Here is a 24,947-nt window from a genome sequence, read left to right as displayed (position 1 = left end):
TCTCGTTGAACTTTACCCTTGTGTGGTGTCCATCTGTGGGGGGGGAAGTTACTTGTCTGTACGATCGCTGGAGACGGCTCTCCCCGGAGACCTCTCCCCTTATCCTCGGCCGACCCTCCCGGTCCGTCTAACACCCTCCCATAGGAATGCATTGGGAATGTATGTGTCCATGTTAGTTCCTGATGCAAGGGGAGTGCAGGAGTTTGGTTTGTGCGGACTCGTGTGATTAAATACTGCGCAATGATGTATGCGGCATGATTATGTCTAGTGTGGAAGTGCCACTGCTAGACATTGGTGTGCGTGTGCAATTATGGTGCTGGCGTGTGATTGGCTGGAGCTGGCTGGTGAGCCTGGCTCCAGGAGTCTGGATGGGTCTGCCCCGGTGGTGAGTGGAGAGATTAGTATGCTGATGTGAGGGAGGGGTGCACCTGGGACCTGAATAGGGCTGGGCTTTCCCCACACAATGCTGGCTCCGCCCACTGTGGTGCAACTGATGACCCTAGCCTCCAAAGTGAGTAGGAAGGGTGGCTGAACACATCAAGAGTGCTCCAAAACCAGCTGCAATTGGCTTCTCCCCCACCCTGCACCCAAGACAAAGGTTTTCACGGTATAAAAAGAGGCTGTGTCCCCTTACAAGTTGTTCCCTTCCTGAAACCTTTGCCTGAGGGGGCTGCTGCTGGGGCCAGGAGGACCACCACTAGGAATTGCTTCCCTGCCTAGGAGGACCCTGTGAGCACAGCGATTTTGAGGGAGCCTACTCCTCATGTGTCTCCCCGCATCACCGCCGCAGCCCGGGACAGCCAAAAATCGCCACCCGGCCTGCAACCAGAAAGTCAGGCAGACCGGGGTTGGGACAAGCGGGACAACCGGAAGCTGACGGGAGCCCACCCCGCGCTCCGGTGAGAGGTAAGTAGAAGACGCCGGTCAGGAGTCAGCTGTTCGCCCTGGGGCTCCCGAGCGGAGGGAGAGCCCCGGACTGACCTGCTGAGCAGAAGAAGCCGCCTGTCCTGCAGCAGGGCCCCCGTGGTGTAGAGAGAGCCCCCCAGCTGCAGGCAAGGAGAGGCTGCCGGCAAACAAAGAGCTAAGGCGGAAGGGGGGCCCGAGGTACATTGTCATTACCTGCCCCGACGCCTGTCAGCCCCGTGCCTGTGCCAGCCATACTGTGTGTCCGCCAGGAAGCCCCTGCCGAATGAGAAGAGTCCTCCAGCAGAGGCCCGGTAAGTGCAGGCGCCTCTGAGAGGTGGGAGGAAAGCTCTGACCCCATTGTAGAGCGTCCCCGGAAGGCAGCGGGCCACTTCAACGAACCTGGGGGCATTTTGAGATTGAGAGTCCCCCGAGCGGGACTCCCACGACCGGGACATTCTTCGTTAGAGCCTGCGAGGCTCTGGGGGCATTTATTAGACTTCGAGTACCCCGAGAGGGACTCCGACGATCTGGGGCATTTGCAGGGTGGTAGAGCCGCCCCTGCTGGCAGCGGGCCACTCCCCCTCCATGGGCATTCTTTCTTCAGAGCCCTGAGGCTCCCAGCCCGCCGTGTTGGTTCTTGAGCCCACGAGGCTCCAACGTGTGGCCCCATTGTTTCCACCAGTTGCCCAGCACTTTGTGGGCAACTGCTCTGTTTAGGCTAGGAACCTTTGTGCATTTCTCCTGTTGGCTGCCTGCGCAGCCTGCCCGGACTCTGCTGGACACAGGGCATCCTAGCCCCTGAGAGGCCAGTTGGCCTGGGAGACAGTTCTGGTGCTATGCCCTGACGTGGGGGGTACATGTTTTATACCTAATGTGATTTCTGCGCAATTGTGTTCGGTGCTGCACCTCTGAATGTGTTTAGGCGTCATGTGCTTTCCCCTACACCTCTGAATATACGTGATGCATCATGTGTAATGTTCCTATGTCTATACCCCAACATGTATTGTGATACTTAGATGGTTGTTCTTTTTAGTACAGGTGTTACTAGAGAGGTCCTGATTCCCTGTGTGACATTCTCCTAAGGTGGTTAGGGTTGCGTAGGTGGTACTTACCTCTTACCAGTAGTCACTGGTTGTGTGCTCTATTTTCTATTTTGTGCTAAAGTGATTATTATTCTATGTTCTAACAAGTATATTATGTCTAAAAGTGCATATTCCTGACAGTGGTCCAGGTGGCCCTATCTTGTACATATCCCCTATAAATTCTGCCCGTGCCTGTTGGCTCATTGTAAAATATGTGTTTTTATCTAATGTGTGCTACAATACAAAGGCTATTATTATACATAACCTTGTGTGGAGTTTCCATTGTGGTGGGCCTTGGGTGTTGTTGCTGGGTGCGCTCGCAAACGCTTAACTCACATTGCCTCCGAGTTTAGCCTTATGCTCGTGTCACGTTACCAAGGGGGTGAGCAGGGGTTATATTGGCGTGTAACTCCCTTGCCCGGACTTAGAGTGGTGGTCTCTGACTGACTTTGGCGCAAGCCTTGGCCAGCCAGAGATCCCATTTCTTACATTGGCGGCAGCGGAAAGGATAAGGATTCGCGTTTGTGTTGAACCGCAGTGGCAACTGGCCGCACCACAAAACTCTGCATTTTTAGATAAATCACATGTTGGGTGATTATTGTTTTTACAGTTCCATTATTTCTTCGTCTAAGAGTGTCATTTTCAAATAGTGTCCAGTACATTTGTGCCCCGCCCTTCTCCCAGAGTTTGGTACCTGTGTCACCTGTGGTCAGGTTGAGAAATCAGGGGTGGTAGAAACTGACTTACCAGTCCGAGGGGGGGGTGTGTGTGGATGAATGCTGTGTGGCACTAGACAAGTGAGTGTGAGTTCTCTGGGATAGGGAGCTTGCTGAATCCTTTTGTAAATTGTGTACTCCTGTTTTAAGCTCAGACCCCTAATTTCCCTGTGTGAAACTTTTCTCAAGAATGTCCGCCAAAATGGAGCCTGCTTTTGATTTCTGTGATCTGTTTGGGTACAGTATGTTGGAGTTGGTAAGGTGCTGTGAAGAGAGAGACATAGGGGTGGATGAGTCAGACACCCCGCCCGAACTTTGCTGGGTCCAGTACCGGAGGCAGTGCCTCATCCCTTTCCCTGTCCCCAGAGGAGTGGGAAGATAGGAGGAAAGAAAGGGAGCACCAGCTGGCTTTAGAAAAGCTCAGGCTAGAGCATGCCCAGGCTATGGCACAGCTGGGCGTTAGAAAGCAACAGCTAGAGACTGAGAGGTTCTTAGCGCAGGAGAGGATAGAGGAGGCTGAGAGGGCCTGCACCAGAGAGAGATTACCTCTGGAGGGTAGACTACCTCCTGCATGCAGTTTTAATTTTTTGGACTCCCCAGGGCGGGTTGAGTCCAGTGGTGGCAGCAATATAGACTCCAGTGCAAGAAGTCCCATCCCCAGTTCCCAGAGTATGGTACCTGTTTCCCCAGAGGAGGAGTTAAGGTTGAAGTTCAGGGACAATAAGAAACTGTCTCACCAGTCTTGGGAGGAGTTTGAGGATGATTGTTGTAGAGCACTGTGGGCTTGGGTAGAGGTTCACACAGACACTGATTTTGACAAACTGCTTAATATGGTTCTCAAAGAGCAGGTGCTCAGTTGTTGTTTGCCAGGGTTGCACCAACACCTGTTGGGGTGTGGATTGTCTGAGGCATGTGAGCTTGCAGATGAAGCAGACTGCTGGGAAAGGGCTAAAGGTTCTGAAGAGTCATTAGTGAGTGATTCCGAAAGTAGTGGTTCAGGTATCTTCCAGCCAAGTGTGGTGGAAGAGGCTCAGTGTAGCCCAGCTCGGTCCCAGTATAGTGAGAGGGGTGGAGAGGCTTACTACCTGGCTCAGTGGAGCAGAAGTCAGTGGGTGGCTGGGAGTCCCCAGATGCCCCAAGCCCTATCTCAGAACCTCAGTGGTTTATTGAGGGAACACCAGGTTGGGGACCTAGGCTGTCCTGTTAGTCCATTTGAGGAGGATCTCCTAATGTCTAGGGAACCTGGAGCATCTGAAACTAGAGCTCCAGGGGTTCCAGTGTCCGGCAGTGCTACTCCAGTTGGTAGGGCACAGGAGTTGGAAGTGAGGAGTGATTGGGGGATGAGTTCCCCAGTGGAAGAACCAGTGGGTCAGGGACTACCTAGTTCGGCTAGGTTCCCGTGTAGTGACCATGGTGACACCACTTCTGTTCTGGGGGATCTTCGCGCACTGTCAGATGGACAGGGGCTGGGAGATCTGCACCAGACAGACAGTCACACGACACATGAGTCATGTGTCAGCCTCAGGGGGATGGCATGTGAATCCCCAGAAGTCCTGGAGTGCCAGGCAGGTATTCTTCCAAAGGTTCTTGACCAGAGGTTGGAAGGCCATGTTCAGGATCGGTCTGACCTGAAGGGTAGGACGTCTGTAACCAGCGTCCTGACCGGTTCATCTTTCAGGGGTAACACTCCAGCTTGGAGGGTGCGGAATTCTGGAAGGGGGTGCAGAGGGTGGGAGAACCCGCCTCTGACCCCGGTGCAACCTGAGGGGTTAAACCCTAGGTTAGGAGAATGGCGTTCTAGGGGTACCCCTTGCAGGAGGAGGAGGAACCCTAGACAAGGGGTAGGGGAGGAGAGCAGAGGGTGCCCCTGCAGTTGCGGGCCTGCGTCCGTGTTCTATCGCTCCAAGCAGGGAAGCCCATCAATGTGGTGATTGGTCTACCCTGCGTTATGGCTGGAAGGGGGTTGTCTTGGACTTGGCCCTTCTGGCAGGTTCACCCCTAAACATTTTGCTTTTAATGGTGACCTGGTGATGGTGATTTTCGGCTTCTGCGCACTTTCACTGTGTCCCAGTGGAAAGTGCGTGCGCACTCTGAGTGCGTGGAGTGAGGTTGGCCTGCCCTCCCATAGGAATGCATGGGGAATGTATGTGTCCATGTTAGTTCCTGTTGCGTGGGGAGTGCAGGTGCGAGTTTGGTATGTGCAGACTTGTGTGATTAAATGCTCTGCAATGATGTATGTGGCATGATTGTGTCTAGTGTGGAAGTGCCACTTCTAGACATGGGTGTGCGTGTGCAATAAGGGTGCTGGCGTGTGATTGGCTGGAGCTGGCTGTTGAGCCTGGCTCTAGGACTCTGGATGGGTCTGCCTGGGTAGTGAGTGGAGAGATTAGCATGCTGATGTGAGGGAGGGGTGCACCTGGGACCTGAATATGGCTGGGCTTTCCGCACACAATGCTGGCTCCACCCCCTGTGGTGCAACTAATGACCCTAGCCTCCCTAGTGAATAGGAAGGGTGGCTGAGCACATCAAGAGTGCTCCAAAAGCAGCTGTGACTGGTTTCTCCCCTACCCTGCACCCAAGACAAAGGTTTTCACTGTATAAAAAGGGGTGTGTCCCCTTCCAAGTTGTTCTCTTCCTGGATCCTTTTCCTGAGGGGGGCTGCTGCTGGGCACCACTGGGGATTGCCTCCCTGTCTAGGAGGACCCTGTGAGCTGGCTCTGGGCCCAGCCTTGCCCCCTCCCACTTCCTACACGACTGTGCCTGGAATTTTGTGCACCCAGCGCTTGGGAGCGCTTTTCTTTTATTCTCCTTGTCCTTGTAGCGCTAGGGAGCGCTGCAATCATCCCCCTAGCGCTTGGAATCGCTTTCTTTGACCTTGCGTAGGTGCCCACCCTGCGACTTGACCTGTTGCCATTTTGTGTCCCAAGCGATTGCCCACCTCGCTTTATTATTGATTTTGAGGGAGCCTACCCCTCGTGTGTCTCCCTGCTTCACCGCCGCAGCCCGGGACAGCTGAAAATCACCACCCGGCCCGTGACCAGGAACTCAGGCAGGCCGGGGGCGGGACAAGCGGGTCAACCGGAAGCTGATGGGAGCCCACCCCGCGCTCCGGTGAGAGGGAAGTAGAAGACGCCGGTCAGGAGTCAGCTTTTCGTCCTGGGGCTCCTGAGCGGAGGGAGAGCCCTGGACTGACCTGCTGAGCAGAAGAAGCCACCTGTCCTGCAGCGGGGTCCCCTTGATGTGGAGAGAGCCCTGCAGCTGCTGGCAAGGAGGAGCTGCTGGCAAACAAAGAGCTAAGGCGGAAGGGGGGCCTGAGGTACATTGTCGGTACCTGCCCCGCCGCCTGTCAGCCCAGCGCCAGGGCCAGCCATACTGCATGTCCGCCAGGAAGCCCCTGCCGAAGGAGAAGAGTCCCCCAGCAGAGGCCCAGTAAGTGCGGGCGCCTCGGAGAGGTGGGAGGGAAGCTCTGACCCCATTGTAGAGCGGCCCCGGAAGGCAGCGGGCCGCTCCAATGATCCTGGGGGCATTTTGAGATTCAAAGTCCCCCGAGCGGGACCACGAACCTGCATAAATGATGAAGAGGTCCATCAGAGAGGCTGAACTCTAACTTCCCCACGTTTTATATCTTTACCTACATCCCGCTCCTTCCCCGGTCCATCCTATCACTTTAACTACCTGTCACAGTTGCCTGTACTATTCTACAAAAAGCCATGGGCAGGCTGCATGGCTTGTGAGTGGAGGGTCCAGTGGGCGTGGGGGGGCACAGGCCACATAATAAACAAAATAATAATACACTTACCTTGCCGCCACCTGCCTCCAGGTCTTCTCTCCTGCTCGCCTGTGTCTGATTCCAGGTGACCCGGCACTCAGCCAGCATGGGCATGTTCTCAATGCAGGCTATAATGCAGCCTGCACGGATAACAGAGAAGTGCGCATGACTGTTTTGCGCGGCCCAGTCATTGCACACACGAGTGCTTACTCCCCCCCCTGCTCCGCAACCTAGCTCACCCCTTCGCGCATGCTGCTGCAGCAGGAGGACAAGATAAAATGAAAATAACATTCTGTTATTATCATTTCCTTTCTTTTGTTGCATCCTGGCAGTGAGCCAACCCTCCTCCGCCTACGTGGAGGAGCAACCACTGTGAGAAGCCCCGGGGGGAGCCTTGCTCCCCCAGGGACCCCTCATAGTAATCCGGGTCCCCAGTCCTCAGTGACCGGAGTTACAGGTATTGCTTTGAGTTAGCAGATACCAATTTCTACGGGCAATTTGGTTGCATCACTGTGAAATCTCCAGCTGTGTCTGCCTATTTTTTATTACATTTGTCTTTCTGCATTTTTCATCATTACCCTTCTCCAAACCTCTCTACATTCCTACCTTCTTTCATGTCTTCTTTGCTTGATTCTACCCGTAAGCAATCTTCTTCTCTCCCTTCCTTCCTTCTTTAATCCCCCCTCCTTATACAGAAAGAAGCTTTTGGAGAGCCCCTTGTATCCACTGCCTGGTGACCCTTAGCCTCCATCTGTCATTGGCTGACAGGGCTGTCTATCAGCGCTGCTATCCGCCATGGTATTTCACAGATGGAAAGATGTGGACACTTTTGCAAGCAGTCCATGAATACATTGGATTTTATTCCTTTATTCATTATTTTTCTTTTTCAGAAGGACCCGCGCCCTTCAGCCCTGTCTTCCCAGATCAGAATGGGGTCCCTGTCCCTCCCTCCCCACCTCTGACCGTTATCCTGCTCCAACTCACTCATATTCATTGTTGGGTCACTGTGTCTTTCCAGAAGCTTCAGGCTTGGACATTGCTCGGCTTGAGGGAGTGGTGAAAGGTATGCAGTGTAGAGATGGCAGCCCATCAGTAGATGGAAGGTACATCCTGTGCCAAGAGAAGCTCTGCAGTGAAGGGAGGATCCAGGAGTCCTGCGTAATGATATAAGGAGTAAAGTACCCCCTGCTGTACATAATAAGGTCATTACTTGCCCAGAGGGCGAGGTGAAAAGTATGCAGTGTAGAGATGGCAGCCCATCAGTAGATGGAAGGTACATCCTGTGCCAAGAGAAGCTCTGCAGTGAAGGGAGGATCCAGGAGTCCTGCGTAATGATATAAGGAGTAAAGTACCCCCTGCTGTACATAATAAGGTCATTACTTGCCCAGAGGGCGAGGTGAAAAGTATGCAGTGTAGAGATGGCAGCCCATCAGTAGATGGAAGGTACATCCTGTGCCAAGAGAAGCTCTGCAGTGAAGGGAGGATCCAGGAGTCCTGCGTAATGATATAAGGAGTAAAGTACCCCCTGCTGTACATAATAAGGTCATTACTTGCCCAGAGGGCGAGGTGAAAAGTATGCAGTGTAGAGATGGCAGCCCATCAGTAGATGGAAGGTACATCCTGTGCCAAGAGAAGCTCTGCAGTGAAGGGAGGATCCAGGAGTCCTGCGTAATGATATAAGGAGTAAAGTACCCCCTGCTGTACATAATAAGGTCATTACTTGCCCAGAGGGCGAGGTGAAAAGTATGCAGTGTAGAGATGGCAGCCCATCAGTAGATGGAAGGTACATCCTGTGCCAAGAGAAGCTCTGCAGTGAAGGGAGGATCCAGGAGTCCTGCGTAATGATATAAGGAGTAAAGTACCCCCTGCTGTACATAATAAGGTCATTACTTGCCCAGAGGGCGAGGTGAAAAGTATGCAGTGTAGAGATGGCAGCCCATCAGTAGATGGAAGGTACATCCTGTGCCAAGAGAAGCTCTGCAGTGAAGGGAGGATCCAGGAGTCCTGCGTAATGATATAAGGAGTAAAGTACCCCCTGCTGTACATAATAAGGTCATTACTTGCCCAGAGGGCGAGGTGAAAAGTATGCAGTGTAGAGATGGCAGCCCATCAGTAGATGGAAGGTACATCCTGTGCCAAGAGAAGCTCTGCAGTGAAGGGAGGATCCAGGAGTCCTGCGTAATGATATAAGGAGTAAAGTACCCCCTGCTGTACATAATAAGGTCATTACTTGCCCAGAGGGCGAGGTGAAAAGTATGCAGTGTAGAGATGGCAGCCCATCAGTAGATGGAAGGTACATCCTGTGCCAAGAGAAGCTCTGCAGTGAAGGGAGGATCCAGGAGTCCTGCGTAATGATATAAGGAGTAAAGTACCCCCTGCTGTACATAATAAGGTCATTACTTGCCCAGAGGGCGAGGTGAAAAGTATGCAGTGTAGAGATGGCAGCCCATCAGTAGATGGAAGGTACATCCTGTGCCAAGAGAAGCTCTGCAGTGAAGGGAGGATCCAGGAGTCCTGCGTAATGATATAAGGAGTAAAGTACCCCCTGCTGTACATAATAAGGTCATTACTTGCCCAGAGGGCGAGGTGAAAAGTATGCAGTGTAGAGATGGCAGCCCATCAGTAGATGGAAGGTACATCCTGTGCCAAGAGAAGCTCTGCAGTGAAGGGAGGATCCAGGAGTCCTGCGTAATGATATAAGGAGTAAAGTACCCCCTGCTGTACATAATAAGGTCATTACTTGCCCAGAGGGCGAGGTGAAAAGTATGCAGTGTAGAGATGGCAGCCCATCAGTAGATGGAAGGTACATCCTGTGCCAAGAGAAGCTCTGCAGTGAAGGGAGGATCCAGGAGTCCTGCGTAATGATATAAGGAGTAAAGTACCCCCTGCTGTACATAATAAGGTCATTACTTGCCCAGAGGGCGAGGTGAAAAGTATGCAGTGTAGAGATGGCAGCCCATCAGTAGATGGAAGGTACATCCTGTGCCAAGAGAAGCTCTGCAGTGAAGGGAGGATCCAGGAGTCCTGCGTAATGATATAAGGAGTAAAGTACCCCCTGCTGTACATAATAAGGTCATTACTTGCCCAGAGGGCGAGGTGAAAAGTATGCAGTGTAGAGATGGCAGCCCATCAGTAGATGGAAGGTACATCCTGTGCCAAGAGAAGCTCTGCAGTGAAGGGAGGATCCAGGAGTCCTGCGTAATGATATAAGGAGTAAAGTACCCCCTGCTGTACATAATAAGGTCATTACTTGCCCAGAGGGCGAGGTGAAAAGTATGCAGTGTAGAGATGGCAGCCCATCAGTAGATGGAAGGTACATCCTGTGCCAAGAGAAGCTCTGCAGTGAAGGGAGGATCCAGGAGTCCTGCGTAATGATATAAGGAGTAAAGTACCCCCTGCTGTACATAATAAGGTCATTACTTGCCCAGAGGGCGAGGTGAAAAGTATGCAGTGTAGAGATGGCAGCCCATCAGTAGATGGAAGGTACATCCTGTGCCAAGAGAAGCTCTGCAGTGAAGGGAGGATCCAGGAGTCCTGCGTAATGATATAAGGAGTAAAGTACCCCCTGCTGTACATAATAAGGTCATTACTTGCCCAGAGGGCGAGGTGAAAAGTATGCAGTGTAGAGATGGCAGCCCATCAGTAGATGGAAGGTACATCCTGTGCCAAGAGAAGCTCTGCAGTGAAGGGAGGATCCAGGAGTCCTGCGTAATGATATAAGGAGTAAAGTACCCCCTGCTGTACATAATAAGGTCATTACTTGCCCAGAGGGACATGTGAAAAGTATGCAGTGTAGAGATGGCAGCCCATCAGTAGAAGGAAGGCAGGTACATCCTGTGCCAGGTCTGTCCATGCAATGAAGGAAGGAACCAGGAGTCCTGCATAATTATACTGGAGTAATTTATGAGTTAATAATAATAAAAAACAAACATGTGTGTGGAGGGTCAAGGGGAATATTTTACGACCTGTCTGCTCGTACCCCTTATTACAAGATACACAACGCACAACAGAGCAGACCAGGTCAAGAGACGGTGTTATTTATGAGTGCCATTTTACTTGAAATTCAAAATTTGATTAATGCATGCAGAGTAAGCGGAAAAGGGGAAGCTCTTTTTCTTTTTCAACAAGAAAACCAAAGTTTTGCACCTTTCTCTACTACTAACATGGTTCGGTATCATTAATAGACAGCCTTGCAGTCAGTTTTCACGTTACATGAGGTTTCTTACAATATTCACATTAACAATTAGTGATACAGGGAGACCCACAGGGCTCACAGTCACCCCGGTCTGCAGTTTGCAGGGTCAGGTCAAGAATATTTGAATACGGTAAGAAATAAATCTTTGTCCTGAGTTTGGATTTAGAGAGAAGGATATATTGGGCAATTACAGCACAACCTGTTCTCTGCTCAGCTCTTCAAAAATAGAAACACTTGGCACAACAGAGTCCCGACAGGAAAATATAGAATCATTGTTGGATAACAGTGAATTACAGGGATGTTATTCATTGAGCGTTTCAGAGTGATATCCTAGGCATGTGAAGATTGAGTTCTCTATGATGTCACTCTGAACCCCAAACATCCCAATAAATCACTATTACTGCTCCCTTCACTACCCATATGCAGGGATAGTAGCACATTCCCACTGACTTGGTTCTAGGATGCCCCCTTTGCTGTCTGACCCTCACATTCTCACACTGCTTTCCCCCAGACCCCACACTGCAGCATCATAGTCCCAGCCGCTCCTGCCTATTTTCCTACTGTATAAAAGAGCAGTGGCGGATGAGACTATACATCTCTGATTTGAGCAGCTCGGATGCCACGCATCACCTATCTCCCCAGGATCAATGCTGAAGCATCGCCTCCTTTACTCCTCCTTTGACGCCAACACAACCCGAAAAACGGTATTGTTTCAGCGGGCCAAGTTTTGTCACTATATCAGACTGATGTTTTGGCTTTTATCCAGTCTAGTGCAACCAGATATCCCCAGTTGACTCTTTATGTTTTTAATCACTATATTTCAAGATATTCTTAAAAAATTCACAACTCCAGTTCTACCTATTATTATTATTATTAGGGCAGTTTATAAAGCTCCTGGTTACGCGCACCGGCGTGTCCCCGCGCTATGATAAGTGGAGTAAACAGTCCCAGCCGCCCTCATGGTCGCCTACCTCCCGTATAAGTGAGTTTTACGTTTTTTTCTGAAGATGGACTCCGAAGGCTCCAAGCGTAACTCCAAAGGGAGGGTATTCCATTGCTTGGCGGCCAGATATCGAAAAGACCTGCCCCCCATTCGGGCCTTCTTTATTTTAGGGACCTTCAGTAGTCCTGTACGGGAGGATCGAAGATCCCGCGTGGGCTCATAGCGAGTCACCAAATTCCGTAGCGGAGCAGGGGCTTTGCCGCTCAGAATGCGGTGACACGTAGTGAGAGCCTTAAACTCCACCCTTCTTTTAACAGGGAGCCAGGGTAATGCCTGGAGCACTGCTTTAGAGGGAGATCTCTTTGGGAGCCTCAGGACTAAACGAGCGGCTGCATTTTGCAGCACCTGAAGGCGGCCTATGGCTTTCCCCGTGGCCCCCAGATACAGCAAGTTGCGATAATCTAGGCGCGATGTGACTAAGGCATGCACCAGCGTTCGGCGCGCTGCAATGGGTAGGAGGTCTAAGACCTTCCTTAAGGTTTTCAGGACGCTGAAGCATAGCCCTACCACCCGGCCAATCTGGGGGCCAAAGGCCAGGTCAACGTCCAGCCACACTCCAAGATTTCTTGCTTCCTGGCAGGGGGTTGGGATTTCTCCCAGGCAGGAAGGCCACCATGCCGACGACCAGACAGACGGCTCTCTCCCTACCACGAGTACCTCGGTCTTGCTACCGTTTAGCTTCAAACAGTTGGTGGACATCCAGGTTGCAAGTTCTTGCATACAATCTCTGAAGATGTCCGCCGCAAGACCAGGCATACGTGAGAGGGAGATGACCAACTGCGTGTCGTCGGCATAGGACACTAGGTGCAAACCATGTCTTTTTACAATTGCCGCCAGTGGGGAGACATAAAGATTAAACAAGGTTGGGCTCAGGGACGAGCCCTGTGGCACGCCCTGGCCCAAACTGATCTCCCTGGAGTAACAGTCTCCCAGACGGACTTGAAAACATCTGTTTGCCAGGAAGGACTGGATCCATCCAAGTGCAGCTCCTGATACCCCTCCTTCATTCAGACACTGTAGCAAGATGGAGTGTGCTACAGTGTCGAATGCAGCGCTTAGGTCCAGAAGGATCAGGGCCATAGTCTGGCCCTCATCCACACCCTGTCGTAAAACCTCTACTGCCATGAGGAGTGCTGACTCCGTCGAATGGCGAGGGCGGAAGCCAAACTGAGAATCGTGGAGCAGGGAAGCCTCCTCCACAGAATTCATCAGTTGAAGGTTCGCTATTTTCTCTGCGACCTTCGCCATATATGGCAGGAGAGAGATGCGACGGAGATTTTCAAGTTTTTCAAAACTGATGTTGGGCTTTTTCTGCAAGGGGAGTACCACTGCCCATTTCCAGGCAAATAGGTACCGTCTGGGTCTCAAAAGAGGAGTCCAGTAATTGACGGATGTAAGGCTCCAGTACTGGCAGACTGTCCATCAGCCGTTTGGGTGTGGTGGGGCCCCTAGGAGATCCCGACTTTATGGAACCACAGATTTGGATAAGTGCCACAGTTGGCGGAGTGATAAATGTGGTCAGCCATTGATCCCCCCTCATATTGGTTGCTATTATTGTATTTGTTTGTTGTTTTGTCTTGTTTTGTTCAGCAAATTAAGCTGTATAATTCTATCCAGGTGGAGTTAAGCTTTCCTGCTGTGTGCCAGGATACCAGAGGGTGAGCTCAGGTTAATCTGGGGTGTGTGTCTGACTTATTCTCACTAAAATTGTGGCTCCTGCTTGGACAGGGTACATTCCTCTGCTAACCTGAAACCCAATTTCTAACATTGATGATCAGTGGTGAGGAAAGGCCTTGTGTTTGTGCAGTACCACACAGCACTCTGGTGTGCTCTAGCAATCCACTTCTTGGATGGTTTTTCTCCTTTTTTTCTCAATTGGTCATTTTTCTAGAGTCAATCCCCGCTTCACCTTCATCAACTTGAGAATCTTTTAGTGTTGGTGCCCGTGAGCATTCTCAAAATGGAAATGGATCTCATCGGTGTCATCTTACACTATGAGGGAGTTGAGAAGTTTCTGCAAGGAGAGGAGGCGGCTAGTGAAGAAATGGCCGACTAGTCTGGACTTATGGCTTACCCTACATGGATTTCAGTTCAAATGCTGGCAAAGAGAACCAACCAAAGACTCTGAGGAGAGGTCTGAGGAGGAGGACCCCTTTCCAGTTTTAGGGTTTGAGAATGCAGAGCCCTGGTACTACCTGGATAATCCCAAACTAGAAACCCAAGAGGACAGTGGCCATGAGAAGGATGAAGAAGAGTAGAGAAATTACTTACCAGAGGCTCCAGAGACGAGGTGGGAGTCCACAGAGATGTCCCTTGATAAATCCACTGCAGAAAGCAGTGTCTTCTCACACAACCTGTCTCCTGAGGAATTAAAAGACAGACAGGCTGAGAAGGACCTGAGGCTTCAGCTGGCCCAACTGGCTTCACAAGAGAGAAGAGTTGAGGCTGACAAAGCCATGGTGGGGGAGAAGAGGGCAGAGGCGGAGAGAGCCCTAGCCAAGGAGAAATTTGTCATGGATACAGCAGAGGCTGGGAGCGCCTTGGCTAGAAAAAAGATGTTGCTGGCCCACGAACTAAGTCTGAGGGAGGTGGACTAGAAATCCAAACAGCTAGTATGGTCTGGCAGGAATGGTGGCAGCGTAAGTACGATGTCCATTGTTTAAGGAAGGATCCAGACACCCAGAGGCTTGCTGCCAGACATCACGGAGAGGATGACATAGGGTTTTCACTGACCCACAGAGTTTGCAAAGGAGGCAGACCTCCGGGTGAGTACCAGAGTGTCTGGAAAGGCTTTGGGGAATTACACCAAGGTGGGTGGCTCAAGTTTTTCTAATCAGGGTGAGAGGTAGGTGCAAAGTGACCCAGACAGATCCCAGTATAGTGTGAATGGGAAAGAATACCCTGTCTCATCTAAGAATAGGAGAGTAGGCTATGATGGGCAGAGGCCAAGGGTGCTCTATTCTTGGCCCCGGAGACTGGGCACAAGTATTGGGACTTAATCTACGCAGAGAGACCATCCACTAGTAGGAGCTCCACAGTGTCAGGAGAGCAAGTTAGGGTATACTTTCCGGGGATCACACTCCAAAGCATAGGGCACAAAGGCCCGGATGGAGGGCAAGAGGCGGAAACAGACCACAGTGGGAAGACCAGTGGGTCACTGATTTTGAACACTGAGGACAGAACACTTAAAGTCTGACCCTGTTCAGGCCACATCTATCCTGGGGGTGGGAGGCTCCATGCACTGTCACAGGGACAGGGGTCTGAGGACCTGCCCCAGGTAGACTCTTAAATGATACACACAGAGTGTGTCAGGATGTCCTGACTTGGCATTTGCATGCTCAGTCTAAGGGTACAGACCCTTGGTTGAAGGATCAGTACCACCCTTGAAATGGTTGGAGTTGAAGTGGAAAAAGATTGAAGGCACTGGGGGCTGCTGCCCAGCATTTTGAGAAACCACAGAGACCCTTTCATGGCCTAGGTCATGGTTCTAGACACAGACAGATGTCAGTGCCCTCCATAGGTTACTATCATTGTGGACAGAGTATTCCTTGGGCTGGACACAGAATTCAAACCCAAGAGGTGGAATGGGCCTCATCACTTTGTTGGCCATTATAGTACTGTGTTTCTACTGGTATGCATCTGTGAGCAAGTTAGGTTAGTTGCTGCACAAATGGGGTCTACATATTAGGAGAAGGGTTCCCCATTGGTCAGTAGTTCAGTGGCTCAGGAATGACAGACAGAGGGATACCACTGAGTTCAGTGAGGCATACAACAGACAAGTGGCCCTACAATAGTGTGCATTTGTTCGTGTTTGATCAACTAAGCAGGGAAGTCCACAAATGCATTGGTTAGTCTGCCCTAGTCTCAGGCTGGAGAGAGGTTGCATTGAAAATTACCCTTTATGCAGGTTTGCACTAAACATTTTGCCTTCACCTTCCCATTTAGCAGTATTGGCTTTTTCTTGGCTTTAGGAGACTGGGCACTTTACCACTGCTAATCAGTGCTACGCTGTGTGTGCCCTCTCCCGAAATTATGGTAACATTGACTTAACTACAATTGGCCAATTTAATTAACTATTAAATGTTCCTATTAAGATGCCCCACATGAGCCCAGGGCCTGCAAATTAAATGCTACTAGTTGGCCCGCAGCACTGATTAAGCCGCCCACTTATGTAGATATTTAAACATGTTTTAGGACTGTCATTGAAGTACCTGGGTGTGCAGTTTTAAACTGACATGTCAATCTAGCAGGTTAACACTCTTGCCAGTCCCAGATCTTCTTTTTCAGTTCATAAACGTCAGCGCTAACATAGGTCCAAGTGCAGTATATTTAAAAGGTAGGACATATACTTCAAAGATTTCCATGTCCTGGTAGTGAAAAACTATTGAATTCATTTTTGATTACTGCAAGGCCTATCTGTCCCACAGGTTAACATTGGGATTATCTTATTACAATTTATAGATGTAACTTCCAATTGGGTTGGGAAACTTTGCTGTTCGTTTGCTGCTGTTCGTGAGAGGAACCAACCCTTCGCCTGCTCCCTAGTTGTGGGGAAAGAAACGCTGCGACTTGCAGGACCCGCTCCGCGGGTCCCGCTGCGCCAGGAGCACCCGGGGAGAGGAGGAGAAGAACCAACAGACCCCTCCCGCACCGGCAGGGCTGCGAGCAGGCTAGCAGGGACTCCGTTGACCAGGAGTCCCTGCGTGGAACACCTGTGGCCGCTCTCCCTGCCGGACACGCCCCCTGACAGCACAAAAGCTGTCCAGTGCTCCCAGCCCCTGGGAAACTTTGCTGTTCGTTTGCTGCTGTTCGTGAGAGAAACCAACCCTTCGCCTGCTCCCTAGTTGTGGGAAAAGAAACGCTGCGACTTGCAGGACCCGCTCCGCGGGTCCCGCTGCGCCAGGAGCACCCGGGGAGAGGAGGAGAAGAACCAACAGACCCCTCCCGCACCGGCAGGGCTGCGAGCAGGCTAGCAGGGACTCCGTTGACCAGGAGTCCCTGCGTGGAACACCTGTGGCCGCTCTCCCTGCCGGACACGCCCCCTGACAGCACAAAAGCTGTCCAGTGCTCCCAGCCCCTGGGAAACTTTGCTGTTCGTTTGCTGCTGTTCGTGAGAGGAACCAACCCTTCGCCTGCTCCCTAGTTGTGGGGAAAGAAACGCTGCGACTTGCAGGACCCGCTCCGCGGGTCCCGCTGCGCCAGGAGCACCCGGGGAGAGGAGGAGAAGAACCAACAGACCCCTCCCGCACCGGCAGGGCTGCGAGCAGGCTAGCAGGGACTCCGTTGACCAGGAGTCCCTGCGTGGAACACCTGTGGCCGCTCTCCCTGCCGGACACGCCCCCTGACAGCACAAAAGCTGTCCAGTGCTCCCAGCCCCTGGGAAACTTTGCTGTTCGTTTGCTGCTGTTCGTGAGAGGAACCAACCCTTCGCCTGCTCCCTAGTTGTGGGGAAAGAAACGCTGCGACTTGCAGGACCCGCTCCGCGGGTCCCGCTGCGCCAGGAGCACCCGGGGAGAGGAGGAGAAGAACCAACAGACCCCTCCCGCACCGGCAGGGCTGCGAGCAGGCTAGCAGGGACTCCGTTGACCAGGAGTCCCTGCGTGGAACACCTGTGGCCGCTCTCCCTGCCGGACACGCCCCCTGACAGCACAAAAGCTGTCCAGTGCTCCCAGCCCCTGGGAAACTTTGCTGTTCGTTTGCTGCTGTTCGTGAGAGGAACCAACCCTTCGCCTGCTCCCTAGTTGTGGGGAAAGAAACGCTGCGACTTGCAGGACCCGCTGCGCGGGTCCCGCTGCGCCAGGAGCACCCGGGGAGAGGAGGAGAAGAACCAACAGACCCCTCCCGCACCGGCAGGGCTGCGAGCAGGCTAGCAGGGACTCCGTTGACCAGGAGTCCCTGCGTGGAACACCTGTGGCCGCTCTCCCTGCCGGACACGCCCCCTGCCCTGTCAGCACCCTACATAACTGGGCGGGGTAGCCGCTGCGCGGGAGCGCGCGGGTTCGTCCGGGGCTAAGACCGGGCAAAGAGCGGGCCGTTTGAGGCCGTTCGAGGACATAGAGGACTGGCCTGGCCCACCCCCCTTGGTTCTTGTTACTTGACTCGTCCCTTTTTCACCAGTAAGTACTTTGTGGGCACTGCAATTCAAATATATCATGAGTACACGGGGCAGTCGCAGTAAAACTGCAATGGGGCTGAGTAAGCCCAGCGGGACATTGGATGATTTCCTAGTGAAGACTAATCTAGCAATTGATGCTGAAATTACCAAAATGCAGAAGAGGGTGTCACTTGAGCTTGATGCGGCACGTAGGCTTTCTCAGACCTTTGCCAATTCTAAAAAATCTTCCCTAGGGAAAATCGCGTCTGCTGCATCTCCACAACATGCTTCTTGCCCTCCCCCACTGATAATCCATGCCGATGTTCACCATGCTCCCCCACCTCCTTCCCTTCCATTAGAGCCTATACCCACCTCAACTTCTGTGCCCCCTAAAACTTTCGAGGGAATCGCACCCACTGGACCCGGAACTGCCATTATTTTGCCGGACAGCCCTGACCCCCCTGACCTTTCTCCCCCTGTAGCAAAGAATAAAAACAAAGATGGCCCAACTCTAAAAAAGAAAAACAATGCAAGATCTGCTTATGCCCGTAAAAAAGCAAAAATTGCAAGGCTGCAGTTCTTTAATAACAGGAGAACACTACCCACCACGGGGGAGACCATACAAGCGCCAAATTTGGATAACCACCTAATAGGGGGGGGACAGGGAACACAGTAATCTTAACGTGGTCCTTGACCCTATTCAAGGGCCTCTCCCCACATACGGTGAGAAACCAAAAGAGGGAGGGCAAAGTGAGCCAGGGAGGGATAGAGACAAGGGGGGTGATGACGAAGATTTTCTCAGGATAGTCTGGGGTACATTAAAACAATTACTGTCACCTTTAGAACTCAGACTCTCACGTATCGAGAATAATCTCCTTGAGATGGACAAGACCTTAGTCTCCCTGGCCACCCTTAGCCTAAAACAATTGGAAGCAAGTTATCCTCATATTGCTGAGAGTACTCCTCAGGAGGATGACGATGGTATTCACCCGGCTCCAGAAACTAACGTTAGTTCCCTTGCCCCTGAAATGCTGCCCCCGGTCTTGCCCCTACCCCTACCAAAACCGATCCCAATACCCAAACCCCGCTCTAAGTCAAACGTCCCCTTTCCCCTAATACCAAAAATCCCAATACCAGTGGCAAAAGGCCCAGAGAACCAGACCTTACCCAACCCTATCCCTAAGGCTGCCCACAAGCCCAATAAGACTAATATGCCACCTACTGCGCGCATAACCAACCAGTACCATGGTCGCCAGAACTTTCGTGGGGGCTACATTGATCTTCCTCCTGACGCCGGGCCCTATGTCGTCATACTGGCTGGTGTACCACCACTTGACCCGCATTCCATGGAGACCCAGTGGTCCCTAAAGAATAAGGTGATTCACTGGCTCAACATCAATAGACAGCTCCCCAATACTGTTAGGACTAGGGTTCTAATGGTTAGGAGAGTGCCATGGGTGGGTCGTACCTATAAATCCATCCCTGGAGACTGCATAGTGGTTTCATTTGCAGACCCCCACACGGCCCAGCATATCACTATATGGGACTCACAGGATACTGACCAATCTATTGTCACCAGACCCCTCACTTTTTTCTATCCCCCAAAACAGACTGCTGATACACCTGGGGCTTGGTCAATAGCCCACAACCGTAGATGGAAAGGTCATGGGGATGGTTGGCAACCCATTAATAACTGGTGGGAAGGAGCGCCCACTATGAACAGGTTTGAGTGTCCGGATCAGGTGGATTGACTGGGAATTAGTGTCGCTCCAATCCCTACCAATGCCCAAAATCCCCTAACGGAGACTGCCCCGAGTGAAAAATTAATGCCCATGCCCCAAGTTCCAAGCCACATTGGGATAGACCTAAACCCCCCTGAACAGCACGCTCTTACTGCACAGGTCAAACTACAGGGAGACCTTACTCACCCGCAAATTCGGACAGGCACAACGGGGATTGCAGGGCATCATCCACAGGAAATTGGAAACCCAATGCACTCTCTCCTTTCTTGGAATGTAGCAGGCCTCGGTAGTAAGATCACCCACAAACCTTTGCTGGAGATTGTGCAGAAGTATGGCATCCTATGCCTACAAGAAACCTGGCTTATAGAGGAAGTGCACATGTTGGGCTACCGAACCTTCCATTCCCCAGCTGTGCCATCAGCCCAGGGCCGCAACAAGGGGGGCTTGTGTACATATATCTCGAACGTAGGGGATGTAAAAGTTTGCGATTTCCAATCCAATCAGTACTTCCAAATCATACTGCTTAAATGGGGCACTTCGCAAAAGGTGATTCTTGTGAATTGTTATAATAATTTGCCAATCAGTGAGGTGGAATCAAATTTGAACATTATGATCCATCATATTCACAAACTGAGAGATCAAGGTTCGGGGGATCACATAATGTTGTGGGTGGGTGACTTCAATTGTTCCGTCTGTCCGTCTTCTGAGCTAGGTTTGTGCGGCCTGTCAGATCTCGGGGAGGACGGTCCTCTGCACTTCTCCCACACCAACATGGGGTCTCTTCTTAACAATGTTATATTTACCTTTGACCTCACTTTTATCAACCAGGCATGCTCCCCCCCGGTTCCTTTTGCCCCAACGTACAATGGAAGAGGTTGTAAATCCACAATCGATTTTGCCTTGATATCACCCACCCATCCTGATTTTATAACCTTCTGGGAAACGGGGGATGACCCCATGAGTGATCATTATCCCATCACCTTCGGGGTAAATCTCATGGAGGGCAAAGTAAAGAAACCTAGTAGGGTTCTATATCCATTTGAGGTTGCCCTAACTAAGACCAACGGGTATGTAATTAAGTGGGAGAAAATGAACCCAACATCCTTCTTCCAAAACTTCCTATCCTCTTGCTCCACGGACATACTTGCTTGCTTAGAGGAAGATACCGACCCAAAGAGCATCATGGTTGCTTTTTCTAACATTCAGCGCCATATAAAAAATGCACTGACTAGGAACTGCAAAGACAACGGGAGGCATACTCGTGGGTGGTTTGACTCTAGATGTACATCTACACTGAAAATCTTAAAGAAAGCTTTGTCTGCCGACCCAAAAGATAGGGTTCAAATTCGTCAAGCGAGACACGATTATAAGCTGGCAATTAAACAGCGGAGGGCGAAATTGAAGCAGGAGGCCTGGGAAGCTCTGGGGGAAGCCGCCAGGAACAAGGACAGCAATGCCTTCTGGAAAGTCATAAGATCTGTTTACAACTCAAAATATAGAGATAACTCTGTAGAAGTGGCTATAACGGCTGAGCTCTGGGTAGAACATTATGGTAATCTTTATTCCAACACTACACAGGGTAATGCCCCAAACACATGCAAGGTGACTTCACCCTCAGATAGCATAATTCAGGATAACCACCTAACTGTCTCTCCAGCACCTCCTTACCCTATTGAACTGGTATTTACCACATCAGAAGTGGAAGATGCCCTTAGAGAAAGTCCTTCAGGTAAAGCCCCCGGCCCTGACCACACCCCAGTGGATCTCTATAAATCAGAACCGGACTTCTGGGTTCCCTTATTAACCAATGTATTAAATATGGGAAATAAATGCGGTTTCATTACCACCTGGTCGGACGCAATCGTAGTCCCCATATTTAAAAAAGGGAACAGGGACGACCCGGCTTGTTACCGTCCAATATCGCTATTGGACGGACTTATGAAAGTTGCTGGCAGGATTGTCCTTAAGAGGATACAACACTGGGAAGAAGAGAAGAAGGTTATCTCGGAGTTCCAATATGGGTTCCGAAAGGGTCTAGGGACATTGGAGCAATGTCTAAACTTGTCCCTATTAGTCTCTAAATACACGCAGGCCAAAAAAGGGGACCTATTTGTTACCTTTGTCGACCTCAGCTCCGCATTCGATTGCGTGGACCATGCGATGCTCTGGTCGACACTGGAAGACATCGGGGTGGACTCAACTATCCTCACATTTATTAAAGAACTATATAGAGAAGCGGGGGCCAGAGTAAGATTTGGGACCCAGGGGCAATGTTCACAAAAATTTGCCATAAACAGAGGGGTGAGGCAAGGCTGCATACTTGCACCCTTGCTTTTCACATTTTACATAAACTCTATCGCTGAGAGCCTAATAACTCTGTCAAGCGATTATCCGGCTGTTAATGGTAGGCCCGTACCCATTCTTTTATATGCCGATGACGCGGCAATCATGTCTAGGACAAAAGTAGGTTTGCAGAGAGCAGTAAATGAATTTTCATCCTACATGGGTAAAAGAAATTTAAAGGTGAACATTTCCAAAACTTTCTCCATGCCCTGCTCCCAAAAGAACAACAGACCATCATGCTCAATATATTTAGATCAGCAAAAGATTGCCATTACAGACACTTTTTGCTATTTGGGCATTGTGTTTGACAGGTGGGGAAGGTGGAAACACGCAGTGTCAGCTAGGAAACTCGCCTTTAGCCGTGCCATAGGTGCTTTAAGAACCTTTGCAGCCAAAATTGGGGGTAAACCTATTCAAGAAATGTTACAGATCTACCGGGCAAAGTGTATAGCTACGGCCACATATGGCGCAGGTCTCTGGGGTTTCGAGAATGTGTCCTCATTACAAACTTGCGAGAACATTTTCATCTGCTACTTATTAGGTGTGTCCAAAACCACGTCAACTTTTATGACTCACATTGAGACCGGCGTTAAACACCTTAGCGACATTATAAAAATATCACCCTGTTTGCTCTGGCATAAGATTTGGACCACAGAGGAGTGCAAATTGAATAGAAACCTCATAAAAGACTGTATGGCTTTGGACGGTGCAGCAAAAGTCAAGTGGCTGCGATACGTACAAACGATGTTTTCTAACATTGGGCACTCTGAATTTTACGATGAACCAGAGACCCTACAAACCTTGACCAGACCGGCCCTTAAAAAACTATTATCCATACACTTAGAGAGTGCTAGATGGGACACTGAGAAACTTAAAGGCACAACCCTGAGCTATCAGCAAATTACCCCTACTGAAGGCCTACGATCCTACCTTGGGATTGAAAAAGCACCCTATGCTCGCATGCTTTTAACTAGGCTGCGCCTAGGGATTTTCTTCCTCTTGGTCACTTTGCCGAAACAGAATGACTGGGCCTCACTGAAATTAATATGTCCATGCGACGACCATTCAACACAAAGTAACATTCACATCATGTTCTTTTGTAATCTGTATACCAGCCCGAGGAAATTATTTCTTCTACCTTTACTTAAACGCTGGGGGATAAGAACATGTAAACCTGCATATTTAAAATTATTGCTTTTAGAAGATGTGGATGTTATCTTTGCTGTTTCTCGCTTCTTAATGTCAGTGATGAAATTTAGAAACTCAATGAGTTAACTAACACATGTTTATAGTGACTGATTAGTGCAAAACGAGGCCCTTCATCCAAATGACTGCTCTAGATTTAAATTTTTGGAGAAATATTTTATCTATTTTTGTAACTTTGTTCATATGAAAACTGTTCTTAAATTGTCTGCATAAATTGTATTTGTATGCTTTTATGATTTATTGATAAATCGAATAAAGCTTATTTGATTTGATTTGATTTGGGTTGAGATGGTACCGCCAAATTATTATCATCCTGAAGATCCATTCTGGGTGGGATAGGACGGAGGAACTGACACTTACATCGGAATGGGCTGGGGTCTGTCCCCACAGAAAGGGCCGCATAGCCACCTGTGATGAGTCCAGAATAAGGAAAGGAAAGGCAGGGTCTCAGTGTACTTCAAACGTCTCTTTCTGAAATCTCTCCCACTTCAAAGGCATAACTAGGTATAAGTTCTGGACACAAACTCAGTGCACGTCTGGAACTGTGGATGCTCTGCCAGGAAGAAGGACTGCTGTGCTGCTGAAAGAAATGCCACTCTGCTGGAATTCTGCTCTGCTGTGCTGACCTGATGCTCTCTTGCCTGGGAGTGAGAGGGAGTAGACCTGCAACTTTCCAACCTAGAACCAGATAGACTCAAAGCGCTTGTATGCTTCCCGTATGTTGGAAGTCTCAGGGACATCAACAACTTAATTCCCACTTATCACCAGCACCTTGACTCTCCCAGCTGGGAGTCTTGCCCCGCCAAGGTGTGTCAATACAGTCCTGGGCCCATGGAAGTGGGCTTGAAGTGCTACTACTGCAAAAAGCTACGCATCACCATTGTTGCGCAGGTCGGAACCAGAACATCTTCCTCAAGCCCAACACATTGAGACTTTTGCCAGGATCGAAGACTATGCATCGCCGGATGCACGGTTCGACGATGACACATCGCTTCCATCATAGGAGTCTGACATAGACCTATTTCTGATTTGCAAGGCTCAGAAACAATGCATCGCCTATTCCCTCAGGATTGATGCTGATGCATCACCTCCTTTGCTCATTGCATCTCCTCCTTGATGTAACCTCAAACTAAGGTACTGTTTCAGACGGTTAATACTGGTCACTGTATCTGACAAACAGTTTATTAGGGTTGGATCTAACTTTTGGATTTGACCCAGTGTAATGCAACCAGATAATCCCGGTTAGTGTTTTATGCTTTAAGCACTATATTTTAAGATAGTATTAGTCTTTAAAATCCATACCTCCGGTTCAACTTATTGGATTTTTTTTTGGTCTTATTTCATTCAATAATATTAATCTCTAATAAAAGTGAGGCATTTTATTCAATTTAAACCTGCATTTTGTTACTCACAGTTATTACCAGATCAGGCAGTGATTTTGGCAGTTATTGGTTACCTAAAAGGTGCCTTACATTGGAATAAAATACTGTGTGCTAATAAAATATTGATGTATATGTTAAGTCGGGCCGTTAATTTTATAATGTTCATATGCGTTCATGAATTGTCCTATTTGAATGAAATGTATTGATCTGTGTTTAATAGTTTTTTTGAGTTGTTATCTTTTATGATTATAATGTATAATCGAATGAAGATTAATAGCATTATTAAGCTCAATTTGTCAATCAAGGTTTGGTATCTTTTGGTGTGGTATTTTCATTGGTTTACTGTTTTCAGAGTTGCCCAAATACTTCACACATTGCTTCTTAAGTTAAGCCTGTCTGTTCTGTGTCAACCTACCAGTGGGTGAGCACAGGTTAGTTTAGGGTGTGTACCTCAGTTGCCCTGATTAGGAATGTGGTTACTGCTTGGACAGGGTACATACCTCTGAAAA

The sequence above is a fragment of the Lissotriton vulgaris genome, chromosome 4_2 (genome assembly GCF_964263255.1).
Source record: "Lissotriton vulgaris chromosome 4_2, aLisVul1.2, whole genome shotgun sequence".
Classification (NCBI taxonomy): Eukaryota; Metazoa; Chordata; class Amphibia; order Caudata; family Salamandridae; genus Lissotriton; species Lissotriton vulgaris.
Note: the sequence above shows the minus strand (reverse complement) of the source record.